Source organism: Corvus hawaiiensis, chromosome 5 (assembly GCF_020740725.1).
Source record: "Corvus hawaiiensis isolate bCorHaw1 chromosome 5, bCorHaw1.pri.cur, whole genome shotgun sequence".
In the NCBI taxonomy this organism is placed as follows: domain Eukaryota; kingdom Metazoa; phylum Chordata; class Aves; order Passeriformes; family Corvidae; genus Corvus; species Corvus hawaiiensis.
The window spans coordinates 71,281,026-71,294,052 of NC_063217.1; the positions used below are offsets into that span (position 1 = coordinate 71,281,026).

At 40.1% G+C, this 13,027-nt stretch overlaps 1 long non-coding RNA gene across 1 annotated transcript in view; it reads left to right on the plus strand.

Annotated features, from left to right (window-relative positions):
- Positions 1-13,027, plus strand: part of LOC125325626 — a 40,062-nt gene that overhangs the window by 17,910 nt on the left and 9,125 nt on the right. The window contains exons 2-3 of the long non-coding RNA XR_007203445.1: positions 877-978; positions 6,175-6,493. This is a non-coding gene — a long non-coding RNA (uncharacterized LOC125325626). The remainder of the gene's footprint in view (positions 1-876; positions 979-6,174; positions 6,494-13,027) is intronic.

Below are 13,027 nucleotides of genomic sequence, written 5' to 3' on the forward strand. Positions count from 1 at the left end.
TCAGGCATGAAGGCTGTGTGTTCCCAGAGAGCTGAAGCTCCCTTAAATCAAGTGTAATGGCTACTGCTGGTTTTCAATTTTTATGACTTCCAAAAATGCTGGCTATTTCCTCTGTACCTACCTAATTATTTGGCAAGCTGCATTTACTCTTTTGTTACGTGAGTACCTTTTGAAAGGTTCTTTCTGGCAGTAAGATAAACTCAACATGACTATTTCCTGGAATAAATGAATCTGTTAGGCTGTGCTTTCCATTTAATTGATAAAGTGTCTGGTTCTTCAGGCTTTTGCTATTAGAGATTTTCTTTTGTTACCTTTTTATATGAGCTGAACAATATTTCTAATTTTTCAGTAAAAACTCTGACCTCTTTAAAGTCTCTGTAAGAACTGTCAATCAGATTTTATATTGAGAATTTATAGGAGGCTATAAAATGCATAAAAATCATTGTTGGATGAGCTGTTCACTGAAATACTTGAATGAGTTGCTAATGTTTTGCTCTTTTGATCTACTTTATGTGGTAAAGAAGAAAATATTTTTCATATTTTGATAGCTACCTGCATTCTAAATTCATAAAAGTACAAAGAAACAGGATTTTAAAAGCAGAGCCACAGGAATATGGGCTTCAGAGCTTAGTGGGAGGAATATGGGAAATTCAGGCTGCCTTTCACTCTGCAGTTGGCCCAAAGGTAAGGAATATTTCTGCATTGCTTATGTGGAGTACACTACATCACATTGGCTTGTTTTTTAATCCTAAATTGGTTTGGACCAGGAGTCCTCCATAATTAAATATAAATGGTTTGGAGTAGGTGAGCAGGTCAGCTATCCAGGGACAGGGATAAGCTGATGATTAAAAGATTCACTTTGTCTTTCTTCTGCAGGTCAGTGGTAAAGTTGCTCAAAGTTCTTGATGCCAAAACCACCCTCAGTTGCCCTGAAGTAAAACCTTAATCTTTAAAGACCTGATGAAATCACGTCAGAAGGTGAGTTGAATCTCCTCATGTGAGGACACCTTCCATGTTCACTCTCATGCCTTTGACTTACCTTGTCTAGTTGTGTTTCCTTAGACTTGTGTGAAGTTCATTCATTCTCCTGGCAATGCCATGGCTCTAAGCAGTACATGAGATGTTCTTCTCCCCCAGTGCTCTGTAGAATGCTTTCAGGTTTTCTTTCATGGTTCCTCACAGAGACTGACTAACATCCCCCTTTTTGGCACTCAGAGAAGCTAATTTAACATCTGTTTCTTAAAAAGGTGAGGCTTTTACAAAGGAAATGGTTCAGGAAGAGTGTGAGACTCTAGCTTGAGAACCAAGCTAGCTGACTTTATAAATGAGTCTCTCACTCCAGTCACAACTTGAATTTTCTACTCATTTTTAGAGTGAAATTTTGTTTAAATTTCTTCTGAAGTTTTATAATGTGCAGAAAATTGCTTTCTCTGTCTACCAATCTGCTGTTATCAGAGCTGGACAAAGTGGATAGAGTGAAGTATCGTGAAAGACTATTCTTCCAGATACTCTTAGATCAGAAGTGAAAGGCTCTGAAATCATGAATGTGAACCTGTCAAGAAGCCTCTACTCAAACATTACAAACTGAGGCAATTGAGTAATTTCAGATAAGCACCTGGACTTGTCAGCAGTCATTTTTCTGGGTGCATTTTTTTTTTGAGATGGGACATTGAACTGATTTCCAGTTTCCCCCAGAAGATTTAGAACAAGTTTGATTATACCTTCTTTAAACATTCAAAAAACCCAAATGACCATTACCTCCTGCCCCGGCTAGAATCACAAATTTGTTGACTTTGCACATTTTTCTGGGAAAAAATTGTGATCTTCTCAGTGGGTTTGTACTGCCAGTTATGCTTTCAGGCTAATCACTGTATTTTCTCCAAGTATTTTCCATTTGATGTTGAAACTCAGTATTATGCACACAAATCTGAGGAAGAAAGTATTACTAGTAAGATGATTTTCTATGCTGAAACACAGTTTTCTCTCTAGTTAACTATAGTTTTAGCCCACATACATTTTTCTAGCCGCAGTAATGAAACAGAAATACCTATGGTTCAATAACAGTACAAATGTGACTGACACTACTGAAAGAATTATGATAAACGTAGCAATTTTCTAACAGTATTATAATGTCCTACTTGATAATTAATCAACAAGAGCTAAAATAAGGCATTTCTGTAGCTTTTATCATCATGGAAAACATACTGTCTCTTATAACTGCTATTCTAATCTGTACTCTTATTCCTTACTCATTGTTTTGTTGATTCATTATTAAAAAAACCCAGCTAAATCAATTGCAGCCATCCCTAAAAATAGACAGCTTAAGTGCCAGTGGTATTTACAGTACATTTTCAGTATCTTGTTTCTCCATTTTTCTCTTTCTAAAACGGATATTTCAATTTTTTTTGTACATTCTGAGTGTATTGAGAATCCAAACTAAGTCATGACATGGTACAGTTAAAGTTCCTCCCCCGCCTCTCCCTGATTTTTGATTTTAAATATTGTTCTAGAACAAAAATATCTAAAGGATTTGGGTTGGTACTTATTTCAGGAGAAGCTCATTCCATGAAAGAAGGAATAGACACCTTCTTTTCTTGATAATAAATTCATCTGCAGACTGAAGTAGATGTCTCTCCTGCCTGTTCACTGGTTAAAAAATGAAATTGCCACCTTTGCGAATTATTGGTCAAGTTTATTTTATTTAAGGGAAAGACTAAAGAACTGTTTCATGATGGAAAAAGGCCTGTAAACCTTAGATTTTGGTTGAATGAATGTAATTGAATCAGACAAAAACCTGTGGAAGATGGCTGATCACTGGCCAAATTGTTTGAAATTTGCTTTTCTTCCTTGTTAGGCTGAAAAAGTGGCAAAACCTGTTATGGGCATTTATTTTCATTACCTTGTAGAAGGCAGCAACAGGAGGCTCTTTGGAGGGTTATTCCTGTTCCTCTGGCAAAGCAATCAGGAATGGGGCTAGAAGGGGAGTATCACTGATTAAAAATATGTAAAGACAGCCAGGACTCTGAAGAAGCTAAAATTTAAGCAAAAACCTCATTAAAGTCAGCAGAAGAAACTGTTACATATTTTTATTCTTCTCCTGTCTTCTGCATTCGTATTTCCCTGAAATAGCAAAAGCTTGAAAATTTAAAAACTCTCTGAGCATAACTTTCTAATCAGGTAATATAAATTACTATGAAAGCTAGAGAAGCACAGCTGCTAATAAATGAGCTAATAACTCGTTTAAGACCCCTCTAACTTACACAGAGATTTAATATAAATCTGGAAGCATGGGATGAAGAACAGTGAGTGTTAACACTGTCTAGAGTATATTTTTATTGGTCACAGCTGTGCTCTTTGCATCACAATTTTGGAGTCAAGCTCTGAAGACTCCAGCACTTCTTTTTATTTGTTTGTTTCAAGACTACAAGACTTTTATGCTGGTGGTGTTACTTAGAAACACTACACTATTTCTAAAAGGGCAATTTCTGTTGTATTTGCGTATTTATGTATTTTTAGAAAAAAAGGTGTGCCTCATAGAGTAGCAAACACATTTTAAATTGCTTTTTAAGCATTTTGGCTTTTGTTCAATTCCTTCTCAGGCTTTTTGAATGGAATTATTTATTATTCTTGACAATTGCATCTGTGGGACTATATAGATGTTACTGAGAACACGGCTTGAGGAAAATGAGCAAAGCTGTCCCATTGAGATAAAGCTTCACAAATCAGTTGGGTTTTTGTTGTCAGCAGTGCTAGAGAGGGAAAGCCCCACTTGAGCACTCTTGCTTGGCAACTCTGAAAACTGTTACCTGGAAATGGTGTGATGATGATTGCTGATTTGCACAGTGCTACTGCCTGTAGAATTAAATAACAAGGGACTGGAGGGGAGAGGGGGCTGAAAGCTGTGCCTTTTCTCCTTGAGAGCATTCATGTCACAAATTGTTATGAACAGGTCCCTGCTAGTGAGTTTTTTATTTAGATTTAATATTAAGCAAAACACCTGTGCATAAGCCCCAAGAGCCACTTTAGCAATAATTAGATTTGCAATTGCTGCCCGGCAGTGCAAAGACAAATGTACCAATAAATAAATTCGGCCAGCCAGAGCCAGTGAAAACACTGATTTAGCCCAGCAGATGAAAAGAGAAGAATTTCACCCAAGCCTTTAATTTCCAAAGTTGCCCAGGAACAGGAGTTGAGCCTGTTTGGTTGACTCTGGCCAGAGGCTGGTGTGATGTGCATGGTGTTGTCTTTGCTGAAGCCAAGCAACTCATGGGCATCGTGTGTTGTTATGGTTCTCATCCATCGGCCTGTGGAAAGGGATGCTGCTTTCGAGGCCTGGGAACCGGTTATGTTTTACAAACAGGATGTTCTTTTAAAAAGAGTAGAGGTTGAGGTTTTTTATGTAGATTCCAAAGGCAGAGAAGTTTCAGAAATCGTAGGTGTGTGAATATTTAATGTTTTATTGCTATAAAGAAAAATAAAGATGATCAGCAGTAAAGAAACATCATTTGCATTCTTAAAAGTAATGATATGAGGAAATTCATCCTAGCAAAAACCAGAAGTAAGCACTTTCAAGTTAAATGTAATGTAAATTTGAACAATTGCTTTTCTGTTAGTTTCCCTGAGAATTCAGTAGAATTCCTAGTTTATATGCAAGCATGATATGCATGGGTTGTTTACATGGAGTATGGATGGAGGCCTGTTTTAAAGTATGGAAAGCTTAAAAATCTATAAACCATTTTTTAGAATGCAAGACATCTCTGAGATGTCTTCTTAGAAGTAGAGACCTTGTACTATGGATGTAAATTGAGGGAGCAGAGGGTGTGTGTTACACACTGCATGTGTTCATGGCTGAAGGTGAACCCGAGGTAACTGAATTACCTCAGCCCCCCAGTAAAGGAAAAGAAGATAATCTGGGTGACCTTGTAGCTGCTGAAGTCTGGGAGTGAGTGTGCACAAAGCCTGTGCTCATTTAGAAGCAAGAGCAAGGAAGGAAATTTAAAGAAGACGTTGCCAGGGAATCGTGTAAGTAGCCCCCTGTACAGGGCACACCTGTGCCTGCCCAGGAAAAGGCAGGTTCTGAGTGTGACAAGGAAAATAGAAAATGCTACCTTGAGGGACTTGTGCGTGCTTGTGATGCTCCTGAGGAACTCTGCAGAACAGTCATAAAGTAGTGTTGGTTTAATTAGTAAATATTAAATGCTATGGTAGTATGATTTCAATGGGAATTGGAACATAACCTGCACTTTTTAAACAACATATCACCTGACCATGCAATAAGTATGTGTTGAGCTCCATGGCTGCTATTTTAACATGTGTATATGTAAAGCTGCCCTCTTGTTTTGAGAACAGTAGCACTGGTTTCAATAGTGTCTATGCTCCTGTTTTACTTGCAAATTCCAATGGTTTCTGAGAAAATTGGAAACAACAAACTGCTAAAAAACGCAGATGCAAGCTAAAACTGGAATTCATTATTTGAATTAAGCTCTTATGTTCAGCATTTTCAAATTGTGATTACATGAGGTAATTGGAGTTGCTTCCCTTGCTTTCCATTTAGTCACTGTGGGTCTGTATTAAGACAAATTCTTGTGGTGGCTCTCCTGTCATGGCCAGGAACACTTCATTCCTCAGCCGTGAGTGGTACAGAATCCATTTTCCTGCCTTCCTCTGACACACTGGGGCTGAACTTAGCTGGAGGTGAGGCACAAGACTCCAGGGGGACAGACCTTTGAGGTGGTACAAAGGGTTCTTTTTCTGGTGTTTCCCTGACATTTTTGCCTCCATGTATATGCTTTGAGCATCATCTTTGAGATGAGCTGGAAGTGAATTTTCCCCACAGGGATCCGTCAGATTTCCACCTTTCTCTGAAGCCTGGGAAGTTGCTCTCCTGCTGGAACTGTCAGGGCTTATGTCACTCAATCACTTCTCCGCTACTATTGCCACCTCAGGAGTAATTGTCTTGTCCCTGTCTGGGAAACAGGAGCCTCCTGATAGCCGCAGCACTTCAGATTAAATTCTCTGGGCTTTGTGTAGGTGAGTCCGAGGGAAACTAGAGGGGAGTTGATTTTTTTCCCTTGGATTTTGTGAGAGGATACGACTAGAAAAGTGGAACAGGAAAAAAAATGAAAAGAACACCGTCTTTTTCCAAAGGCAGTTTATGCCCTTACCTTTCTCCAGGGACACTTCTCCATAGCCTGGAGCCCACCTATGGAGCCTCCAGCCCCCTGTGGTCTCTGCAGAGGGTGGTGCTGCTGCTGCACTGCCTGGGAGCCGTCCCTCCCACGATGTGGTGGCTGAGCACTCAAAGCCAATTGCCTTGGATAATCCCGGTGAAGGGCTCAATCCACACCTCGGCTGGAGCTGCCGCAGTTTTGAGGAGCCGGCGCTGTGCTGCTCACACGATGGCGCCCCATGAGGTGACAGAAATGCCATTGGCTAATGAGTGCGAGCTGTACAATGCAGGCGGCCACTTGTGGAGGAGAGCAATTAAGAATCGGTAAGCTTTTCTGAAGCTGCATTTGATGGTGGATCTAATTATTTTTAGTGGCTGGTAATTCTTTTGTATATCTTGATAATTCTGTACCTCTCCTTTATGGGAACATGAATAACTGCAGTTGAATTTTAAGAAGAACCAAGGGAGTAGGTGGGTTGTATTGAACGCCCATCAGCAAGATGTAATTCTAAGCTGTAAGAATAATGGCCTCCAAGAGCAGAGCTAACATTCCCTCGTAAAGAACTTTTAAATGAAATAAAATTCTTAACTAATCTTTCAATTTAAGGAACAAGTGATTTCCCGCCCCCCCCCCCCCCCCCTTTAATTTAATGGAAACTTTGATTTTTTTCGACAGAGATGAATGACTCAGAGTAACTCTTTCTTTCCCATTTCCTTTACTTTTGGTCCTTTTCTCTGCATCCAAAGGAGAGCAATGGAGCTAGTGAAGGGTCTGAAGAGCAGCTGAAGAAACTGGGGGTGTTTAACCTGGAGAAGAGGAGGCTTGGGGGGACCTAATCGTTGTCCACAACTGCCTGAAAGGAGCTTGTAGCCAGGTGGGGGTTGGTCCCTTCTCCCAGGTAACAAGTGACACAGGACAAGAGGAAATGGCCTCAAGTTGCATGTGGGGAGGTTCAGGTTGGATATTAGAAGAAATTTCTTCACCCAAAGGGTTGTCAAGCCCTGGCACAGGCTGTTCAGGGAAGTGATGGAGTCACCATCCCTGGAGGTATTTAAAAGACGTGTGGATGTGCCATGTAGGGACATGGTTTAGTGGTAGCCTGGGTTAGGGATTGGACTTGATCTTATGCGTCCTTTCTGGGGATAAAAATGCTGTTCAAGACCTTGAAACTAATTGCAAAGCAGTATCTGACCAGCTGGAAACCTTGGACTGTCTCCAGTATTTTTTTTTCTGTGATTGCTGTCGAGACAAAGCAGGGGTGTTGTTATGATCTGCAGCATGTGTTGAAACGTGTTGAAGTCCTCCTGTGTTTTTTGGAAACTTGTAGCTGGAAGTAAACGTATTGGTGAACCCCTGCCTTACTAATTAGATAAGATCGCCTCTAAGTCATGTCTATAAAAGCCCCTGTGGTGCTTATTAAAAAACATGTCCAAGAGAAGGTGAGGTGTGGGTATTGCAGGCTCTCTGAGCTGGAAAGGGAGTGTCCTCCCCAGGCAGCATTACTGTCTGGATCCTGGTGCTTCTATGAAGTCCCTAAGCCAAGGAAGCGTTTAGTTGTACCAAATAGGGCGAAGCAAATGTTGATGCATTTCTATCTAAGAACTGAGAGTGCAGAATGTTTTCATAGTTTATTGCCACTCAACTTCTCTAAATCCTTCCTGAAAGAAAATGACACCTGCCCTTGCACATGAAGAAGCTGTTGAATGCCAACATAATCTCCTAGTGTGCCTCTTGGAGAGGGGTCACTCCTTTTTATAGGTTGGTTTGAGTTGTGGGTGACAGCACAAAGTTACCATCAAAACTGCTGCTGCCACCAGAGGGTTGTTTTGATACAGACTTTTGTAGAAGTGCTCAGTAACAAGAAAATTTAAAAAAAAAATTTCCAGCAATTTAAGTATTCCCTAATGCTTTATAGATGATTGACTTCAAATACGCAGAGGTGGCTATAAATGTAAAGCAGGATAACCTTATTACTGGTTTGGTTTTGGCTTTTTTTTAAAGAAAAAGAGATGCTAGGTTGTCATGGCAATATATGCTTTTAACAAATCAGAAATGATTATGCCTTCTTATGACTGAAATTTCAAGAAATATCTCATGAAGAGTCTGTCAGCAGCTACAAATCTCAGGCAGAAATAAAAGCAGTGATTCTTCAACTCAGCAGTGGGGAGGATGGTACCTAGTTCAAAATTAATGGAGCCCAGTGTTCAAATAAAAGCCTCTTTCAGGGAAAAGGAGCCTTTCCTGAAAGCAGTGAGCTTATGGAAGTGAGCATCACTGCAGGAGTCAGCAGTTCCCCAGTTTGTCACAGCTCTGTGACAGCAAACAGTACTTACTCTGCTGTCCTTCACCCTGTGTTCACTGACCTAGAGCATTAGAATATGAGCAGTGCCCTCTTCATGGACAGGATCAGAAATAAATGTTGTCACAAGTATGGGTGGTCACATTTCCATTTGGGAACAGTTCTCACCCACTGGTGTGCCAGAGGGCAGGTGTCTGAGCTCAGCAACCTTTCTGTACCATCGCAGCCACTGGGTGAGTTAGATCACTGTGATCTCACCAACAGCTTTAGGAGGGCTTTATAACCTGCCACTGCGTAGACTTAAATGAGGAAATGAATCAGAGAGGGAATCACTTCAAGAGAAGCCCTTCTTCTGAGAAGTGAGCCTGACTTTGTAAAAAAGTCCTGGGACATTTCAGGTCTAGGAAAAACCCCGTTTGTCAATGCAAGTATTAGCACATTGTAAGAGAGGTGTTTCCCTGAGGGAGAAGTATGAAGAAAAAACGACTTAAGTCCAGCCTAATAGTTCAAAACTTATTTGACTCAGTAAACTAGAAGAAAACTGGAAGCTTTGATTACAGTTTTGCAAACATAATGCTGTAAGGGTTATTCTTGCTCCTCTGTGACTGATTGTGTTGACAAGTGAAAATATGTGGAGTTAATGCTTCCAAAATGGATGGTAATGGTAAGCATGGTACTGTTCTCTCTCCCTGCTCTGTTCTCAGACTTCAACTCTCTTGGTGGTGCTAATTCGTCTCACTGTCTCCAAAGCACTGAGGGTACCTTATTTTCCACGTGCTTTTCTCTCTGCCTGACAATGTGTGTTTATATCAATTTTTATATGCAGACTCTTCATGTTCCACTCAGGTTCCAGCATGGGAGGACACTGTTCTCAGAGGGAATGCAGCAAAGTTATTTAAGCAGCTCAAAAACAGGGACTGCCTTTCACTGGGCTGAGAGATTAAAGATTTAAACGTGGTCAGTCATTTCCCCTTATCTCTTTTCTGTTGCCAAACATAACCAGTTTTAAGGAGAAGAAGTTTAGATAAGGTCCACCTGTAAAAACATGAGGGCACTGTGGAAAAGACACCTTCCAGTGAAGAACAGGATAGTAATTAGAAGTGGTTCCAGCAGCTAGCTGCCATTGGAATCATACAAATAAGTGCTGTTTCCTAGGGAAATAATTTCAGCTGAAAACAAACCTAGGAATGCCTGCAGAAATCACTCTTACTGACTTTTTGTTGTTGTTGTTAGCTGTTTTCAAAAGTTTGAAAAGTTAGAGAAGGAAGGAATATTGCCTCAAGGATTTTACTCTTACTGTGATTCTCAGGATTGGTGACATCTCCTGGGCCAGGCTTATGTGAAGTCTGTAAGACATTGCCAAACACCTGCTGTTTTCATTAAGTTTCTGCTGGTGGCAAAGTGAGAATGATTATCTCTTGAAATGAATGCTCTGTAGATACCTTCTCTATAATTTATTCTGAGCTGCCTTTTCTTAGTAAAAAATAATAATTTGAAGTTTGGGAGGAAAGTTATCATGGAAGTAAAAAGGTTTCATGACCAAAACCAAGTTTTCCCAGTTTCCTGGCAGAAATAGCATCTGCACGTATACAAATGTTGAGGTTAGAAGCAGTTGGCAAATTCAAATTCTTGGCTGTTTTTCTCATTTCCCGGTGTGACTGAAGCATTGCTGATTGTAATTGGAAGACTCCTGGCATTCCTGTTGAATTTATTGCTAACCACAGGTGTTCAAAAAGCCTGATCCTTCGGTTTTGTAAAAGTCCTCATTGTTTGGACCTAGCAGTGGTCATGCATATACTGGTCACCTCCAGTTGTATCACTGGATGTGTATAGGAAGATGGTATCTGTTGTCCACATGAACCAAAGAAACTTACCTGACTCTTTCAAAACTTATTTTCCAAAAATATACTGCTGCTACCTTCACAGTCCTGCAGCATGTCCTTGCCAGCTTCCAAAGCCAGTTTAAGATCTTGGTCCCAACCTTTAAAAAAATTATTTCATAATTTCATAAGGTAATGGCATCAGCCACATATTCCTGAAGAATTTTAAATCCTCATTTAAATCTCTGTGCTTTGGCTGCTGTCTCAGTGGTAGGGTTGAAATCTATGAATCCACAAGACATCTGCGCAGCAGGGCGCAGGAGGCAAAATCAAGAGCTTGTTAGGCCAGGTTTGCCACCAAAGCAATTGCTTCCTCAATTGCATCCTGAAAGTTGAAAACAAAGTTACTTTGAATTGCATGTCAACAATTGTTGCCAAATCTTTCTGAGACATGAAATGGAAATGCTGTGGGTTATTTTTAAGCCGGAGCGCCTCTCAATGCTTCTTGTCTCTCCAAATCCCCCAATTAAAGGATGGTAACTTAGAGTTTTGAGAAGCATTGGAAACTTGTGCATGCATTTGTTCCTGATGTTTTTACTGGAAAAGGTCTTGAAAGAAGCCAGTGCTGCAATAGTTACATGGCACTTGAAAGTAGGGTACCTGGAACACACCCACTTGAGTTGTATCTTGTAGTTTCACTGCAAATTCCATTCAAAACTGGATTCCAAGTGCTAATTTTTTTTCATTTAAAAAATTCACCATAAACCTATAAAATTAATTGGATGACATTTCCAGCTCTGGTTAGAAAATATTGTTAAAATCAATTAGGACTATCACTGTGTCAACTAGAGCCGTATGTAAAAACCTGAAGAGAGAATGCAATCAGTCTTGTATTAGAAATTAGTCATGAACTGTAAGAGAAAGAAAGCATGTACTGAAGTTTTCAGTCTTGGGAAGAATATTTATTGTTAGATAGCTGTAGCTGTCAAACTATTTACTGAAAATATGCCAGCCATAAGTACAGATTGTGTACCATGGGCAATGGTACCAGACCCTAATCATTATTCTGGGATAACAAACGTGATAACTGAAATAACTTTGCTAATTTAGGGAAAGGCTGCTACCACAGCTCCTTGAAACAAACCATATTCTTTGAGCTGCAATTTTTGGCATGTAGAAATCAGTGAAAAGACCCAGTTAAGTAATCGAGGTTGACCAAATGAAATCCCATTTTGGCACACAGTTACATGGGTTTGCTGAAAGGAAACTGGAGAATTATTTTCCAAGGGCAGGCATTGTGTACAAGGTTAACACACACACACACAAAAAAGCTGATTTGGTCCTCCTACCAATTATTTAAAATTTTTTTTTTAATCAGAGTAATGCATAAACTTGAGTCAAAGTTAATAAGTATCCATTTGTTTGCTATAATGAAAACTTTATTGCCCCAGAACTCAGTTTCATTAGTAAATGATGGTGCTTGTGTTTACCCCATGATAGACTTCAAAACTGAGAGATATTTACTGTGGTCCTGATGTGCCAATCTAAGTAGTTTAATAAGGGCTAGCACATGCATGGTGGGAAGGAATTTCCTTTACCCAGCTGTACAACATGGGCCTATTTTCAAAGGTGTATTATCTTGTTTCACAACAGAGAGAAGAACCCAATGGCTCTTACTGCAACTTTGAATTCAGGCTCAGCCAAAAGAAGCATTCATTGAAAATGTTTTAAGCATAGTAAATCCAATACCTGGAAAAGGCATGTCTGGAATGGATCTACCTAAAATAAAAAAGTATAAAGTAATTCCCACATGCCAGCTAACTAGAGCAAATTTTTGACGCTACTACGCTCAGCCTGTGACAACATTAAGGAATCTCTTTGTTCAGGGGTATTTGTCTTGTCTGTCATCACAGTATTACAGTTTTAATTACTTGGCAGTGTTTCTTAGGAGCTCATTCACATTTCAGGTATCCTTTCTGGTGGTGCCACTGTGCCAGCCCTCACCTGGGGCAGCCCCTGTGACAGGGAAGGCTCAGCCTGGCTACCATGGGCTACCTGTGAGAGGTCTGAGACAGGGCAGTGAAATAATAATAATAGCTACTTATTTATACCAGATTCCCAAAGGACTGTGGTACTGGAAAAGATTAGGGCTTTCTCTTCTCATTCCCAGAGGGTTGAGAGCTGCATGGTGGTCAGAAGAAAGCAAAATTTTTGGGATTTAAGTGACAGGAACAGAAGACAAAAAGGGATACCAGGCCAACCTAGCACTTGCTGTCTGACATGCTGTTTATTTATGCTGTATACCTCAGCTCAATGAGTCATGCCTTTAAATAAGAACCGAACAGAACTGACAAATGACACATGTGAGGTTCCCTCCAGAGCTATTTTTTCCAATAAATAGTCAACAAAACAGTGTGTGAGAGAGAAGCTGGCAGCTCTTTCCAAGCACACCAAGAATACTTAAGAAGATGAGCAGCTACTTTAAGCTGGGAAAAACTGATGTGGCTCAGGAGCAGGTGAAACCCTTTCTCCTGAAACATTTCTTAGGCATCTGGTTGCCTGTAGTGTTTCAGGCTTTTAGCTTGTGTCTATAACAATATTTTCAGTGAACCATATTAAAATGGAAAAGAGTTCCAGTCTAGGGCTCTGTGACATCTTGAGAGATGGCAAGAAAAAATGTGTTCTAAGTTTTCTGCAGTGCTCTTCTGTAGAAGCTCACGTGAGGGGACAGGGTAATC